Source organism: Rhinolophus hipposideros, assembly GCF_964194185.1.
Source record: "Rhinolophus hipposideros genome assembly, chromosome: 9".
In the NCBI taxonomy this organism is placed as follows: domain Eukaryota; kingdom Metazoa; phylum Chordata; class Mammalia; order Chiroptera; family Rhinolophidae; genus Rhinolophus; species Rhinolophus hipposideros.
In genome coordinates, this window is record NC_138055.1 from 79,686,724 (window position 1) to 79,706,090 (window position 19,367).

Below are 19,367 nucleotides of genomic sequence, written 5' to 3' on the forward strand. Positions count from 1 at the left end.
ATCTCAGAAACACCAACAATCTCAGAAAATGAGAGAAACAGGAGGATCACTCATGCATACTGTAAGTTATTGCTGTATAGTAAGGATCATCACAGATTCGCTTTCTGGGAAAGAAAAAATTAAAACATAAGGAAAGAAAAAAATGAAAACTTGGGAAATAGTCTTGATACAGTTTATAGTGGATACTTCCAATTTGTGTATTATATATTTATTTCAGAATGACTTGTAGAATAATTTCCCTATGGAAAGTATAATTAGAGAAGAATGACCTATTAGTAATTTCAAGCTTTAGCTCATTGTTTTGCCATGATTTAATAAATCATAGGAGTATTTATATTGTAGAGTGAAACAAAAAGTTTTGATATTAGAGGGGTTTGAATCTTAATTCTGCCCCTCACTGTTTGTGAGATTTTTTTTCCCCTAATATCTCAAATCCCATAGGTTTTTAGTGTGTAATTGAGAATAGACTTGTAGGGCTATTTGAAAATTAGAAATAGTGCATACAAAACCTTTGGCACAGTGTGTGGCAGAGAGTAAATAATACCTCTCATTTTTGTTGTTATACTTACAGCTACTAAGTACTATTCTGAATCAGTATTAATCTTCAATCACAAACTAACAATCACTAGCAAGGTTTTATGGCTTGTCACAAGCAATCCAATTAACTTAATTAATTGGTGTCAAAAAATTAACGTTGCTATTCCTTTTAACATTTCAGTGACTTTCCCTTCAGATGATGTAGTCATTGTACAATAAAATGCATATCTGATATTTGCAGTTCATTTCTGTGCTAATTTATTTATCCAAGTGTCTTTCATATTAGTGTATTCTTCTTCAGTAACTAGTGCTGTCAAAATAAATTGGTCACATGATCATTCACATAAAAATAAGGGGACAAGGGAAATCAGACACGACAAGGTCATAGCACGTGTGGAACTTAATTATTTACTACAATAGGTTTTGGCTCTAAGGGAAGAAAAGTTGCTGTAAGTATTATTGATTTTTACTTGGAAAATGTGTCCTATTGATTTTTCCATCTAGACCCTTAACTATGACTTTTAATATACTATTCTTGTCTATAATGACAACTGATGGGTAAACAGGAACAGAAAATGCACAGGTGGGGACAGAATAAAACGGGGCTTTAAGAAATACTAAGTTTTTAAATTTGTTTTTCCCTCTCTCTAAACATATAGTATTACAAAGTGCTACTTAATTTTGAAATGGGAAAAGAGGTTCTTAGCTTTTTTAGTGAAACCATGTGGCGAGTTTAAAAAGAAGCACTTATTTTGTGGTTTCAAAGCTTCTATGATTTTGGGCAAAGAATTCCTGGATTTCTCCCCAAAATAAAGTTGAAATTATTTGGTGGGATTGTTTAGTTTTGTGTTTTTTGTTTGTTTGTTTTTTTGTTTGTTTGTTTTGGGTTGTATTTTGAGTTTCAGTATTTCTTTTAATCAGGTTTTGTTTTACACAGTAGTCATTAGTTAGTTATATTTTATTACCTTTGAGATTTGGCATTCATGCATTTGGGAATGTATTTATTCAGCCACTGTAAGAAACCAACAAACAACAACAACAAAACTGCTGGAATTATGAAGAAAGTTTTTATGATCTGGCATTTAACAGTCAATACACTCTATGCTTCAAAGACCCTACTTCTTCACAGCTACCCAAAATAGCCTCTGTAGATAATAACTTCATTTCCCTATGATTCTCTCAACGCATCTTTTCTACTTTTCTCTCTTTGTTCTCTCTCACTCACTTGCCTTTGCTTTCTTCCTTTTAACTCTCTATGTCCTCTCTTCTTTCCCTTTCTTCCTTCCTCTTTCCCAAGTGCCTTTTTTCATGTAAAAGCTCAAAATAAATAATTCAGTTTAAATGTTTAATATTTGAGCGGTTTTTGTTTTTTGTTTTTTTCAGGAAACAGAGTTATTATTTAATTTGTACCAATTTTTAGCTGAATAGAATGAAATTGCAAAGAAGACAATTCTGTTAACATGTTAGTGGATACTATCCTTCCCTCAACAGTATATGATTTTAGTGTATGTGCCATGTAACAATCACTTAATCAAATTCACATAAGTGCTCTGGAAATTTTCAGACTTATTTTAGTTAAGAGTGCTACATTGACATATTTTTTTTTTATGGCTCCATGGGGAAATTTGATTTCCAGACATTAATGAATGCCTGAAATAAGCAAAGGTTAAAAGAACCCACAAAAATAGTACCTAATAACAAGTTATTAGTTTATGGAACATTTGCTTTATCATTTAACTTATTAAACATTTTTAACGATATGGTTTAAGGAATCCCACAAAAATATATTCCTATTAAAAAAATCCCAAGATTCTGTTTTCACACTTTAGTTAACTAAACAATAATATTCATACAAACTAATATTTTTGATAAAACCAGACAGATTATTCATATATGGTTGGCCATTTAAAACGTTCTAACATTTTATCTGATTTATTTGTATCCCTCATTTTATGCATGATGATCCCTGAGACCGTGTAAATTGCCTGCAGTCACACAGAGTAACACTCAATAATCTAGTTCCCTTGATCTATTCAGTCTATATTGCACTTAATTATCATTATTTTTTAATTAGATAAACTGTCTTCAAGAAGATGACATACAGAAATACAGAATTGGTTTACTTTAGTTAAGAGTCAAGTAGCAAAGTTAGGCAACGGGATCAGCGCCCTATACAAGAAGAAGTTAGCTATGGATTACAGAATTCTGCTGGAGGCACACCTCAGGTGGGAAGACAAAACTTGAATGAATTTGCAAAGCAGGTCTCTGCTACAATTTTCTTCTGACTAACTCTGGGAAAATGGTTAGACGACTTGAAACCCAAATAGAGAAGTGATTATGTTAGAAATTTTATACAAGCTTGATTTTTCTGTTTAGAATCATGAGGATAAGAGAGTGTCAAAAAGAATGATGTTCAGAGAATGGATCATTTTCCCCAGGCAAAACTGAGGATGATTAATTATGTTGCCTAAGGTTGAGTTATTTGTGCTTACGTTTTATTTAAAAACAAAGTACTAGAAATAGTTCCAAAAGGCAAATAAAATAACAGAACAATAATTCTTTATATCTCTGGTTATTTCCTTTAGTCTTCTGCAGCCTTCCAATTCTAGGAAACAAGTACATTTTAAAAAGTGAGTTGTACAAAGTGGTCTTCTTTTTTTACTTGTCCAGTGAAACTGGAAAACTGACAATCAAAATTGCAGCTCTTCAGACAAGCTTGAGGCAATTTTGGATTCATACGTTTAAAAAAAAAATATATCAGACTTTCTTCCTTACTCACATTGTGCTTCTATTTTTGCTGACAATGTCACAAAGGTACTGCACATCAAAGAAGGCCTCTAGAGCAGACCTTAAGGTCACGTTACAAACCTTCAATTTTTAAGTATTCTACTGAAGACCTGCACTCTGGCACAATTAACCTAATTATTTTTTTTACAGCTCCAGGATCAGCATTGTCATTTAAATTAAAATAACACACTTAAATATAATATAATATCAATCCTCAAAAAGCCTCATAATTAAGAACAGACCATTGCTAAATCCTCAAATCTGCAACCATATAAATCCTCTTCTAAAGCAAGCCAGTAATCCATTCAGCTTTGAAATATTATTGATGAGTCATGTCACATTTACAAAAGTATTCTATTTTTCTACAATACTATTTTCATACCACTTTCTGGCATTGTATTCCTTGCTCTCTTTCAAAAGAAAAAATTGCAGAAAAGTAGAATCTATTTGTATTAAGAATTATCATTTTATTAATCTGTATTAATCGGACTCATCCTCTCTGATGTTCATAAAGTTATTATTTTATGAAAAACAACAAAAATCCTAGTAAGAAACACCTTTGTTTCTCCACGAGTGTTTTGGTAATTAGAAACACAAAGAAAGTTTGTGATCTAATACCTCTGAGAAAAGAGGTTTCAAGTATTTTCTCTGAGCTGTTATGAGTCGGGCACACTGACCAGTCTTTCTGATACACTTGAATCAAAAGTCCCTAAGTAATGAAGAATCAGCTTTTGCCCCAAACTAACATTTGGTGAGGGTATTATCAATCTAATAAACATTAACCAGATCATGCTGCATCATGCGAGTAAAAAAAAAAAAAAAACAGTACTGAAAATATGTCATCTGCATTCAAATTCACTTTTACAGAGCTAATATCCAAGTAGGTTTCTCCTGTCAAACACAGTTGTCAGTAGAACCAACAGTAGCTTGTGCTGAATGATTAGTTACCTAGTGGTAAAGGGATATGCTGTGTATGCATTTGGGAAGCGTTTTGATCAGGGAACATGTAGAAATTGCTCTGTGCCACTGCTTGATGTCTGTTTCTTATATTTTATTAAACTTCCATAGTACAAAAGAGATGGAGCCATTTAAATACAGGCTTAAAATACACACAGTAGAAATTTTGTTGCAAAATATAAAGTAAAATTTTAAGAGGAAAGAGAGTGTATGCAGGAAGAGTAAAATCACATGTAAGAGTTAAGAGCAGAATCACTTGAAGGCACAGGAAAGACTTATAGGAGAAGGGATAGTGGAATGCATCTGTCACAGAGCAGACTCCTGCTAGATTTGGCAGAACCAATACAGGAGCCAAGGAAAATTCAGCCCAATGTGTAAATATTTGTGTTTCAATGATCCAGTAGAACACATTGTCAGGAATACAAAAACCTAGACTGAAAAATTCTGCAAATCACTAGAATTCATTCTCTTCTGAATAAGCAAGCAAACTGGATCACAGCTTAACCTAAGAAAAGAAGATTTCAATGTTTAAAGTAGATCTCAGCAAATGTTCTCCTTAAATGTTCAGATAGCAAATATTTTAGGCTTTGCAGGCTATTCAGTGTCTACTATTATTTCTCAACTCTGTCCTGACAGTGGGAATGCAACCATAGGCAATACGTAAACCAATGAATATGGCACTATTCCAACGTGAGTTATAGATCCTAAAATTTGAATTCCCATACGATACAAATATTCTTTTTATAAAATTATTTTTCAGACATTTCAAACCATATAAAAACCTTTCATAGTTCATCGATTGGACAAAAATAGGCAGAGGCCAGCTTTTACCTGTGGGTTGTAGTTTGCTGACTCATGGTCTTGAGAAAAAAAGCCGAGGTAATACGTGAGCATTCTCTTATGCTGGGAATCTGAAAAATTGGGGTTTTTGTTTTGAATTTTATAGTCTGAAATTCATTTCCAAGGATCAATGGCATCAGCAGCTTGCAGTATTCTAATTGAATTTTCCTGACACAAGAGTCTATGGCTTTATTTAGTGACAAATAAAAGAGCCTAACTAGATTTGGCAGATAGTGCCTAGAATTGTTTCTATTTCTTTGTATCTTGCTCCTGCTACTATAACAAATCTATCTTAGAAATTTGAAGGATATTTTAAAATAATTAGCGGTATTTCTTTTTCCTATGAAATACATATAGTTCTAATATGTGTCTAAATATATAGTAAAATGTGTATCTTATCACATGGTATTCATTTGAATTTCCAGCTGTAATTCCAGAATGATAACTAGCATAACTAATTTGAAAGAGGACGTTTACATGTTCAAGGTGAGATGTGCAGTGGTTAAGAGAATGGTCCAGAGAAGCAGCCTGGGTACCATCAGAGCTATGTCACTTAGGACTGTATGATTTGGGGCAGTTATCTAAACTCTGTATCTGAGTTTATTCATCTACAGAGTGGAGATATTCCATACAATTGTTTTGAGTTGATTTATATAAAACACTTAGAATAGAGACTGACATAAAGTAAGCTTTATAAAGATGTTTGCTTTGCTATCATTATCAGAAAGCATCTTTTCATGTACCATTTCCTCTTTCTCACAAACTCCCTTTGAGTAAGCAAAATAACACACACACACACACACACACACACACACACAAATTCACATGATTTGGGTTAGTACAATAAAGTAGGTGATCCACATAAACTTCCTTTAGGTGAACTTCCACACATATTGATTAACTTTCAAGACTACAGCAGTTTCAATCTGAAAACTCGACCTTATTTAAAAATATACAGGAATATTTCACCTTTAGAGGGTACAAGAAGATAAAAAGTTATATCTTACACTAAATAAATTCTTAAATATTATTTCAAGTATATGGATTTGAGGAAAAAGGAAATTATCAATCAGCTACCTTTAATTATACTGAAAAGTTTGCTTAAAAACAATAGGATAGTTATTTCATTAACAGGTTACTCTTCTTATTATTTAATTGACTCTGTATGTCTAATTAACCTTTATGTATACATGTCTAATTTTAGCACAATATTCGTATTGTGCTCCATGGAAATTCAATAAGACCGATTAAGAATAGAGCAACTGCTCCCCAACTTCTATATTTATAAGTTAGTTGTACAGAAAGATATTTCAACAATCTGGTTGTAGTTTTAAAATTAACAATTTGATGTACGATAATTGACATCATTGCCATTAAAGTATAAAACATTATATTACCTTGTCTTTACGATCTTATAAAAAATAAATTCTAAAATGAATACTTACAAGTTTAACATCATACAAACCCTTATTTTTGACATGCAAAAAATAGAACAACCACAAAAACAAAGTGCTGTAAAAAATTTGAATAGGTTATATATAAAATGCATATATATATACACACACATATATATGTATATATACATATATATATATATATATATGTATATAATGCACATTCTTTTGTCTAGCATTATCATATCCTTTTCAGGATAGGAACAGATATAAATATTTACATAAAAGACACATTTTCTTTTCAGTATAACCTATTAGATATTTGTTACTTTTTCTGTCCTTAAGTGAGAGAACTTAAAAGACTTAAAATTGTACACCTGAAACTAATAAATTAAAAAAAAACGACTTAAAATTAAAAATACATACCATGTCTTTAAGATTGGGCTGCAAATACACACAGTAGTCAGATTTGGGATGGAGGTTTTGAATGCTTGTCCAAGTCTCTTCCCACAACACACCAAAGATGACCTGTACTCAATTACAGTATAGTATAATCTGATAATGCCATTTTTGTCTGGAGTGAAAATTGCCTTTTGGGTCCCAAGGAAACATTTATTTTAATCATTTTTGATAGAAATCTTCTGGAGGTCTAATAACACTTCTTGTCTTTTTAAAAAGAGGCCACAACAGGAAATTTACTCTTATCTTGATGATTCACAGCCTGCATCCTGAACATCCATTACCATACTCTGTGGTACTGACTCTCCTGTCAAGCTGTCAGCTGTCATCATCTGCCATCACCCTGCTTGCATCTAACAGCCTTCTGCTTTGATTCCTCTCAATGGCTCAAGGTCAGTAAACCAGATGACTAAGGCTTTTAAAGATTATGTGTAAAGATTCTCAGTTTTCTCAGCTGTAAAATGAGGTTGCTGGGCAAGACCGGGGGTTCTCAACACTGACTGCATATTTGGATCACTCAAGGAGTTTTTTACAAATATTGGTGTTTAGGTTCCAATCAGGAGATTTGGGCAAAATGGGTCTGAAATAGAGGTCCACTATGATGTTTCTTCAAATGCTGCTAAAGTGTTTCGTCTTGTTTTCAGCCAGATTTGCAATATATATATATATATTAGCATTATGTGATATCTAAAGAATCTTTAAATCTGAAACATATTGTTTTCATGATTAAAAGTATCAATAAGTCTCTAAATGATGGTCTACACCCTACATTCTTCAAATGTACTCATATATTTTCCTCACTTTATCATTTGAAGCTGGTGCACAGTTAGTTCTGTATACTTAGACAAAGTCTTTCTATTCGTCACCAAACCTACTCAGTATTTCCTCTCATTTTTCTCAACTTCCTTCTACATTTTCCCAGCCAAATTCTTAGATTAGGTTGCAAATACCTAAATAATGAATGTAGCCATTATGTTCGCATATTGTGAGTCCACATAATTTTATATCATACAACAGGTTATTATAACTAGTATCTTTCTCCTTTTCCTTCTGTAACTTTTTATTCATATTGCTACATGTTTTATATTCACAAAAATGGGGAGAAAAAACTCTATTCCAATGAATCACATAGGAGAAAATGAAAATCTAACAAATGAACAAACAGTCGTAAGCAATGTAATAGAGATACTGCAAATTCCTATGATGGTGCAGATTGGGTGCAACTAAGCCAACCTTGGAAGAGGTTATATAAGGATTCCTAGAGCAAGTGAAGGTGGAGACTAATCTTGAAAAAATCATCTATGTGAAAAACGAAAGGGTCAGAGGAAAGATACTCCCTCTGGAAAATACGTGTACATTTAAAAAGATGTAACTAGAATACTCAGGAGGATTTCAAGTATGCAGTTCAATATTACTGTTGGTTAGAAAAATGGAAGAAAGCATTGAGAGTTGAATCTTAAATAATCAGCTTGGAGCTTGTTTATGGAAGAACTTAAATGTACTGTCAAAGATGTTACATTTTTACTATAAAGACAACAGGAAGGCATTGGAGAATCTCAATGTGCAAACCAACACATAACTAATCTGCATTTCACATTCATGACTAAGACATTAGAACATGATTATACTTTAGCAATATTGCTGTTTATGAATTTTAAGAAAATAATGATGATATATCTTGATTGGAGATTGACAGATTAGACATCATCGTAATAATCAAGAATAATTATTTTATCCATGTTAACTTTTAATAAAAGTTTCTTCATGCTTTAAAAAATAAATGATTAAATTGTTAAACAGAAGACTATCGGTCCTCTTCTTGATAATGCTAGATATTGAAGTTCTCCGGGGTTCAACTCTTGAACCTCTTCCTTCTGTCTTTGTACTCTATTCCTCAGAAATATCACCCTGTCCACTTACTTTAAATACTAAATGTGTCTTGATAACTCTCAAATTTATATCACCAGTTCTGAACTCACCTTGAGTTCCAGATTTGCTTATATTTTAGTCAACTTGATTCTTCTGCCTATATATCTCTGATAAGAATTTCAAACATTCAAAGCAGAACCGTTGATTTCCAACCCACTCACAAACGGGAACAAAGCAAAACAAACAACTCAGTCCTCCATTTTTTTTGACCCATTTCAGTAAATGATACTACCATCTCACAACTGCTTGGCCAAAAGCATGGCCAACCCATGCTTTTTTCCTCTACTTACCCTACACAACCCCCAAATGCAAGGCTCAGTAAGCCTATTGGCTTATCACTTCTATCATCATTGCCTAGTTCTGTTTACATCATCCATCATCTATGGAATTCAAATTTAAAACTACCCTGTTTTCTCTCACTTTTCCTAAGGCATTTCTAAATAAATCAACCAACATGATCTTTATAACACCAAACATAACATGTCTTCTTTTTATTCAAAATTCTCCAATTGCTTCCTTTAGTACCCTGCATAAAATACAAACACTAAACTTTGACCTACAAGGCACAACTTTATGGTCTTTTTATTATTCTTGAAATATGATAAGATCATTTCTTCTTTAGAGACTTTGAAATATATGTTCTTTTTACATAGATTACCCTGATCTCATTTAAGGCTTTGATAAAATGTCACTGATTCAGATAGGTCTTTGTTCTTGCTATCTCTGGCTTTACTCTAAGTTTGAAATTATATATTATATGTGTATATATATATATATATATATATATATATATATATATATATATATAACATCTTTCTTTTTAATTCCTTTTTATCTTTTTAATTATAGTTGGCATTCAATACTATTTTACATTAGTGTCATGTGTACAGAATAGAACTTAGCTATTTATATAATTTAAAAAGTGTTCCCCTGATAAGTCTAGTATCCACCTGGCACCATACATAGTTATTACAATATTATTGACTATATTCCTTATGCTGTATTTTATATCCAGACATGGAAAAACTTCCAATGACCTGGTTAAAGATTAGAAACAGAAGCATTATCACTCTCAGGTCCATGAAAATCATGGGCAAAGTAAAAAGTTTGGTTGAAATAGTAAAAGAAAAAGCCAGAACAGATTGCAATGTTGACTTTACTGCTAACTCTGAGTGGTTTAACGATTCAGGAATCGTTATTCATTAGAAAATGTGAAAGTGAGTGGTGCATCTGAAGGTGCTGATGTGAAGGCAGCTGAAGAATATTTGGAAACTCTAGATAAGCTAATTTGGGAGGAAGATTCCTTGCTAGAGCATATATTTAATATGGATGAAACTCCTCCCTTCTGGAAATGGATGCCTGAAAGGACTTTGATCCACAAGGAGGCCAAGAGAATGCCAAGGTTCAAAACTTTTAAGAATAAGATAATAGGCTTGCTTTTGGGGGCAATGTTTCATGGTACATTTTGAAACCCTCTGTGATCTGGCACAGTGAGAACCCCAGGGACTTCAAGCATATCAATACGCACACACTGCCAGTGTAGCGTAGGAGCAGTAAGTGATGGATGACCCAGCTCTTCCAACATACCATCCTGAATCTCTATGCCAAAGAAATGGAGAAACACGGTTTGGTGAATAACATAGCTTTCAAGATTTTGCTCATTGTTGGTAATGCTCCCAGACATCCTCTTTTCAGTGGCAACATCAATGTGGTCTTTCTCCCCCCAAACATCACCACTTTGATCCAACCAACAGATGAAGGAATTATAGCAGTTTATATGTCCTACCATCAGAAGGTGACCTTTGCACAGGCTATTGCTAAACATAAGGAAGACAGTGAGAAGATGCTGATGCGATTCTGGAAGGTCTACATCTATGAAAGTATCAAAAACCCCTGCTTGGGTTTGCCATGATGTGACCAAGGAGTATATGAATGGCGTCCGGAAGAAGACACCAAAGAAGTTCATCCCTGACTTCAAAGAATATGCCAAGGTCGAGGAGGTTGCAAGTATCCACAAAGCTGTCGTTGAGATGGCAAACAACTTTAACGTGAGTGTGGATGAGGGTGGCATTTAGGAATTGACTGAAGAGTAGTTGGAATTTGAACAGGAATGCACAGTTGAAGAAGAGTTAAGAGAAAAGGAAACTACAGGAGAAGAAAAAGAACCCCCAAGAAAATTCACAGAGAAAAGTTTAGCAGAAAATTTTGCAGATCTTAACAAGCGCCTTAAAAACTTTACAAACATGGTCCCCAACACTGAAAGGTTTTCATTAATAGAGAGGCATGTTCATGGTGAATTATCTGCTTGCAAGCAAATCTATGATCACAAAGATAAATACAAAAAACTTAGCAAATCAACATGGACATATTTCTGAAAAAAGTGATACTTGAATTGGAGGGCACATATTAAAGAGACTACCTAATTAACATTGCCCGATGACTGGTGAATGAGAAAGAAAAAAAAAGTGACATCTTCTCAAGAAGAGACTTGGGCAGGTCCTTCAGGAGGTCTTCCAAAAGAAGTCATCGTTATAATAGGAGATGACAGCTCCATGTCTGTTACTGCCCCTGAAGAGCTCCCCATGGGACAAGATGTAGAGTTGGAAGTCAATGATGATGATAATCTTGACCCTGTGTAGACCTAGGCTAATAAATGTGTTTGTGTCTTAGGTTTCAAGAAAAGTGTTTAAAAAGTTAAAAAAAATAAAAACGAAAAGAGCTAATAAGAATATAAAGAAAATATTTTTGTACAGCTTTACCTAAGTTATTACAAAAGTGTTGGAAAGTTTTAAAAAAATGAAGGTTTAAAAAATAAAAATTTACAATAAGCTAATGTTAACTTATTATTGAAGAATGATATTTATAAATTAAGTGTAGCCTAAGTGTACAGTGTTTATATAGTCTTCAGTAGTGTGCAGTAATGCCCTAGGGCTTCACAGCCACTCACCGCTCACTCACTGACTCACCCAGAGCAACTTTCAGTCCTGCAAGCTCTACTCATCATAAGTGCTCTATACTGGTATACCTTTTTTCCCCCTTGCACTTTTCATTAGTTTCAGGTGTACAAAACAATGTAATAGTTAGATATTTACACCCCTCACAAAGTGATAACTCCCCTCCCCCAATCTCCTACCCCTCTGGCATCGTATATAGCTGTTACTATACCATTGACACTATTCCCTATGCTGTACTCCATATCCTGTGACTATAATTATAGATATAATTATAGTTGACATACAATATTATTTTACCTCAGCTTCAGGTGTACAGCGTATTGGTCAGACATCAACACATTCTGACGTGATCCCCCTGATAAGTCCAGTGCCCACCTGGCACTTTACATGATCTTTACAATATTATTGGTTATATTCCCATACTGTATTTTATATTCTGTGACTATATTCTGACTACTAATTTGTACTTTCTAATCCCTTCACCTTTTCCCCCATACCCACTCCCCTCCATCTAGCAACTATCAGTTTTTTTCTCTGTATCTCTGAATCTATTTTTGTTTTGTTTGCTCATTTATTCTGTTCTTTAGATTCCACATATAAGTGAATTCATATGGTAAGTGTCTTTTTCAGTCTGACTTATTTCACTTAGCGTAATATTCTCTAGGTCCATCCATGTTGTTACAAATGGTAAGATTTCACTCTTTTTTATGGCCAAGTACCATTTTTTAATCTTTTATATCATATTTTCACTGTACTTTTTTTCTATTTTTATATATATTTAGATACAGATACTATAGAGTTACAGTTGCCTACAGTTTTCTATACAGTAGCATGCTGTACAAGTGTTTAGCTTAGAAGCAATAGGCTACACCATATAGCCTAGGTGTGTAGTAGGTTGCATTGTCTAGGATTGCCTAGGTGCCCTCTGTGATGTTTACACAAAGAAAAGTTGCTTGATGCATTTATCCTTGCTGTTAAGCGATGCATGACTGTATTTTTAATAATATGCAGGTGGTTGAATGATAGCATTTAAAATTAACCAATGAACATTTTATAATGCATTGCATTTTATAAGTAGTTTCACAGGTTATTCATAAGATATTATAATTTAATAGATTTAAGTATCCTCACTTTACAAATGAGGAAAGTGGGTCTAAGAGAGGTTAAGGAACTTTTTGTTGGACCTACATATATTCAGTTGTTTGGACCAGGGAAGAAACCCAACTCCAATGGACTTCTTAATGTTATACTACCTCTTACCTGTCTGAGCTTCAGGACTAATATGCATTACTTTGTGTGTTCATTGCAATATAAAAAAAATATGTAGAGTGCAATTCTTAGCCATATGGTTACAGAGTTTCACAGACAAGACTGTAATTTAAAAAAAAAGAAAGTTCTTCAAAAATCCTACCCTCTAAGTAAACAATGACTTAGTGACGAAATGGCAATTAACTTACCTAATTTTTCTGGTGTAGAAAACAAAAGCATTCATTGCTAGGGTGTAGTGAACTTAAATTAATAACCACGCACTTGAGTTACAATGAGATTAATATTGCTGAAAATGGTGGGAAAATCATTACATGTAATTTATAACTTTTCAAATTCTGTATTGTGTTTCTATTAATTTCTTCTTTCTATGGCTGTGAATATAGAGCTGTTTGAATCCAAGACTTCAGGAAGGAACAGTGAAAGGAAGCAACTTTATATGTTATACATCTTCAAGCACTGTTTTTCTGGTGTGTGATATATCATGCTGATGGGAATATTTGCACATTCTGTTTCCAAGATGTTGGTAATTTATTTCAAAACCTCCTTAGCATATTTATTTAAGTGAAAATTATGAGAAAGATCTATTTCTTATCAAGGAGAAAATATACACTACTACAAAGTCCTGTGATATATGTAGTTTGCTCATATACAGGTACTATATTATTATGCATGTAATATTCTAGCATTATTTCTTTTAGAATTTAGATTTCATTGTGAATACAGCAGTAATAGCCTCTATAATAGCCGTGTCAGATCTAACTAGATTGCCATTCATGTGATTAAAAGCTATACACTATATATCAAAAAAGGAGCAAATTACAGAGCTTGATTTAAAAGACGCAGGTCTCTTACGACAATTACTTTACAAGCTATGACATTTTCAATTTTGGTGAAATATGAGATTGTCCTCTCTGCAAAGTATATTTACATGGAAATCTCACATATACCATACCCTGGCAATTTAATTAGTTAGATTTTCTTTTAATTGTAAATGATGATTTAAGATAGCATTATCTAAATTCAGTCACTCACTTGTTCATCAAACACTTGCATGCTTAGTGAGTGCCATGCTAGTTGCTAGGAATAAAAAGATGAATAATAAATTATCAATTCTCTAATAAAATCTACAGCCTAGTAGAACAAGCAAAGAAACACAAAATCATCATGTTGTTTTTCATACACCTAATGACTGCTGAGAACACAGGTATATTCTGGTGCATTTAACAATAATAGTTTTTATTATAGATTAATACATTAGAATTCTGATATATAAAATTTGTATGAGGTTAATGTAAGCCTAAAAATGAAAGGCTAATTTCCCCTTAGACTGGAAGCTAAAATCAAGTGTTTGAGTTTTCATAACTTAGTTCTAGAAGTTGGAAAGTGGAAATTTACTGCAGAAAAATAACTTAAAATCCAGGCAATCCCTGCTAATGATGTTTTTCACATCACTGTCTTTAGAGCACATTCAACATGTATACATGATATAGTTTATAAGGGGAGAATGCATTAATATCAGTTAGAGCACCCAAAAAGAGTCTTTAGTTCATTTAAAACACAGATTTCCAATTTCTAAATTTAAGTCTGAATGTACGTGTATGCTTGTGTATGTAAACCAGAATGAAAAATATTAGTTGTTGAGGTACAGTTTTAATGATTCAACAAACAAACAAACAAACATATTTATGGTATGAGAAAGCAATATAGGTGTGTTTAATTATTAATTTTACATTTTAGTAGGGGTAAAACCTGGTAATATATAGGACCTAGCATTTATTAAATAGTATGAAATAGGATTTTATTTGAAATGCACTATTTCTTTAATCTTAAAAAAATTCATGGTTGAGGCTCAAAGTAAAGAGGTAACTTGCTTAAGAAATAAGCTGAGAGAGTCACCTCTTATTTGTTGACATAATAAATTCAATGAGAGAATGACCTGGTTCTTACTTTTCTTTATATTTCTAGTGCCTAGTAGACTACCTTGAATATAAATATTTGAATGACAAATTTCTGAGGTTAGAGATAGTTAACTTACAATCATATTTTTCTAATATCAGAGTTCTTGAATAGATATCTGTCAATGTTATAAAGAAATAAGAGGAAGGTTTAAAGCACACCCTTCTGAAAATCATCACAATAGAACAAAACATTTTCCCTTATACTTTCTATTACTCAAGTTCTTACACTTTAGGGACATTTGGAATGTTTTCCATGCAGTTCAAGAAAGAATATTTGCTTTAATCATAATAAGAACCTCAGATAATTAATGGTTATATAAGTCAGTTTGTGCTTCTATAACAAATTACCACAGAATGGGTGGCTTATAAACATGCAGATATATATATACATATATATATATATATATATATATATATATATATATATATATATATATATATATATATATATATATATATCTCACAGTCCTGGAGGCTGGGAAGTCCAAGACAAGACTCCAGCTATTTGTTGTCTGATGAAAATTCACTTCCTAGTTCACAGATGGTCATCTCCCCATGTCTTCACATGGCAAAAGGGCCTAGCGGGTTTCCTGGGGTCTCTTTTATAAGGCTACTAATCCTATTCATGAGGGCTCCATCTTCATTCACAAATCAAAACTGAAGGAGAGAATATGCCTCCCCCAAATATGCCACCTTTCCACCCCTTGCTTAGAAATGTTAAATCAGATGTCTTAATCTACTTTTCCCTGATCTTAGGTACCAACTTTTCAATTACTCTTTTCAAGCTAGGCAAGTTTTTCCTGCTTCTATTGTACTACTTATAAATGGCTTTTCCTATATTTTAAAATAGATTTTGAACATGACAAAACATGGAAGACCATCATCATGGAAGGCCGTTAAAACTCTAGTTGCCTTAAAATAAATTTTCTTTATAATTTCCATGATTATGCTTGTCTTGACATGATGTAATTAGAGCTGCAAAAATATTTAGAATGAGGTATTAGAAAATGAGAATTTAGCTTACTTTTTTAACACCTGCAGTAATAGTGCATTGCCAGTATTTAAAGTGTTTGATGATTTTTCCCTTGCTTGAGGATTAATCAAATGAAGTACTTCTTTCAAAATGTATTTTTAATATCAATGCACAAAACAATCAAAGCATGCAAAGCCAGAGTCACTTTCCAAGTGATTGCAATGTTTCTATTCTAGTAGGATTTGAATTCTTAAGAGTATTTACATATCAATAATGTCTTTAATCAAAATAACAAAATTAACCAAAATTCTATAAGATAATTATAATGATTAAATAAAACCCAGAACAGATCTCTCAAGTACTAGTCCACCATAAGTGAACTTTAAGCAAAGGCTTTTGAGAAACATGGTCTTGGGGGCAAGTCCAGCGTTTTTTCTTTTTCTGTTTTTTTTTTTTTTCTTTTTCTTTTTTATTGGTTTCAGATGTATGAAGCAATAAGGTGATTAAAAAGCACAAATTGGTAACCACAAGATTGTCATGGGAATATAATCAATAATGTTGTAATTTAGTAGGGTGTCAGATGGGTACTTGTCTTATTAGGGAGACGACTTCATGGATGGCGTAGATGCCTGACCACTGCACTGTATACTTGAAGCTGAAGCTGAATAATATGGAATGTCAACTATAATTTAATATACATATAGTCACGGTATGTGGAGTACATATACAAGTACAGCATAGGGAAGTCCAGCCTTACTTGAAGCTGAACAAAAGCTTCAGTGCAAGAAATTTGCAAATCCCATTGCCATTTGTAAGACCATCCCATTTGTAAGAAAGGAAAGTAACAGGATATTTTAGTTACCACATTAAGCCTAAATTCACTTTATTTCAAAGCTGTGGTCTCCATGCAATCTTCCATTTTTTATTTAGTTTCCCCTGTGGATCTGCTGAGATGAAAATAAAACCAATCATGTTGTGTTCTGATTAATTAACATCATTCTCATTATATGAGTTTAGCATACAGAGAGAAATCTGTTTGCACTGTGCAAAACAAAACAGATTTTGAGACTCAAAGGAAAAAGATTATATTCTTAACTGTGATGTATTTGCCAAATAACTGTTAGGAGACAAACTGTGATCTCTCTCTCTCTCTCTCTCTCTCTCTCTCTCTCTCTGTCTCTCAGTCTCTCTCTCTGACTCATTATTATATTGCCTCAGATTTTATAGTAGGCAGTTGATAAACCTTATTGTACTAAATTAAAATCATATAGGGATTAATGTAATAATCCCTGTATACAACAGAGAATATCTATTTTTGTTTCCAATTCAGCCAGTCATGTGGGAAGTCCCATGCAGTCTACATAGGTGATTGGTAACATAACAATCATGACCTGATGTGCAATATGAGTTAGCACTTCCCACATATCTGATCTAGAGTGTATCTGCAACTCCCTCCACCCCCCATTTGTAGTCTCATGAACTCTTCAAACTCTTCATGAAGTTTACCTTTGTGACCTTGGCATTTTATCATTCACATATGCTGAGTTTTCCACAATCTTGATTGTATGATATGATGATATTAAAATGGAACAGCCAGAGAATCATAGACAGTTGGAGACAATGGTAATCTAAAGTTCATGAATTCCATCTACACTATATCTACACTATGATTGAGAACCTTGGGAATAGAAATAAGATTTCCCTATTCCCATAACATAAGATCAAGGCACACCTAGAAGAATAAAAATGAGAATGTATATTCCAAGGAGGTACACACATTAGACATCATCATCCAAAATGTCTCCCACTCATCCATATCTTTCAATACTAATTGTAATTGCAGATATTTTCCTTTGTATAAACAAGCAAACAACAACGAAATAACGCAGGAAAAGGAAATTCACAAGATATAGTATATTATGTTTCAATGTAAATAAGTTGCTAAAAGCTAAACAAAAATAATTCTGTACTTGGATAATTATGATGGTAACAACAACTACAAAGATGATGAGAAAAGTAATGCAAGTTCATGTTAATGCAGTGACACTAAAGTTCATATAGTAAGATATAAAACTCTCAGCCCTGCCCCTAAATTCCATGTGTCACATAAAATCACTTTTCATTATTGTTTTTCTCCCATAGTATATCCTGTATATCGCAAATAGGTCTGTTTCATTTTGAACTTAATATTCTATTGAAGGGATGTATCATAATTTATCCTATCAGTCCTCTACTCAGCACATTATGTGAGTTTTAGTTTTAGCTTTCGCCAAAAATGCAACAATGAATGTAGCTTTATAGATCTTCCCAATATATTTGGTGTATAATTTCCTATGAATGATATGTCTGTGTCACAGATAATCGGAGGGGTGGGGTGGGGGAGAGACCTGCAACACGTGGTAAAAGACTCAGCTCTTTAAATGGAAATGAGCTCTTTTCAATCTACTTGAAAAATGTAAAATGGGCACGAATAGATTCCCCCAAAATTCATAAATAAATGACCATAAAAATGTGAAAATTATTTAACTTCACTCATCCTAAAATAAGTGCAAGGTGAAATAATGCCATTTGTGACAACATGGATGAATCTTCAGATTATTATGCTAAGCCAAAAAAAGTCAGACAGAAAAAGTAGAGAACCATATGATTTCATTGATATGTGGTACATAAAACTGAAAATAACAAAGGAACAAGACAAATGAAGAAACAAAAACTCATAAACACAGACAATAGTTTAGTGGTTACCAGAGGATAAGGGGTAGGGCTGTGGTAGATGAGGGTAAAAGAGGTCAAATATATGGTTATGGAAAGAAAAGTGACTCTGGGTGGTGAGCACATAATGTGACATATAGATGTGTTACAGAATTGAACACCTGAAACCTGTGTAACTTTACTAGGTTTAAAGTTGTCACCCCAATAAACTTTAATTAAAAAACATTCAAAAATGTTTCATTTTCCTTCCCCTAACAATTTGGCAAAGATAAGAACATGCGTTACCACTGAGGTTTGGTGAAGTTGTGTGGTCACAGTGGCCCTCTTACACTGTTAAAGAGCATGTAAAGTAATACAAACTCTTTGCAGTATGATATGGCAATATCTATACATAATTATAATTTTGCATTTGTATTATACTTTCCTGGGACTTAAAAAAAATAAAAGTGAAAAAGTTTAAAGTTGCTGGAATATGAAACATGCCATAAGAATGTACAGTCGGTATATGTGCAGGGGTAGTGTGTTGATTTATATATGAGAGCCACCTAAGTTCATTTCAATCACATTTAGTTTATTCACTTGGTTACATTCTGAAAGA

At 33.0% G+C, this 19,367-nt stretch overlaps 1 protein-coding gene across 6 annotated transcripts in view; it reads right to left on the bottom strand.

Annotated features, from left to right (window-relative positions):
• The window catches only part of MGAT4C (MGAT4 family member C), a 684,332-nt gene that overhangs the window by 520,678 nt on the left and 144,287 nt on the right, over positions 1-19,367 (bottom strand). The window contains exon 1 of one of the 6 annotated variants that reach the window (XM_081059244.1): positions 5,113-5,245. The exons of the other annotated variants lie outside the window; for them this stretch is intronic. The gene's annotated coding sequence lies outside the window, so the exon portion shown is untranslated. Of the gene's footprint in view, positions 1-5,112; positions 5,246-19,367 lie in introns of those variants that run through there. 6 annotated transcript variants of the gene reach the window in all.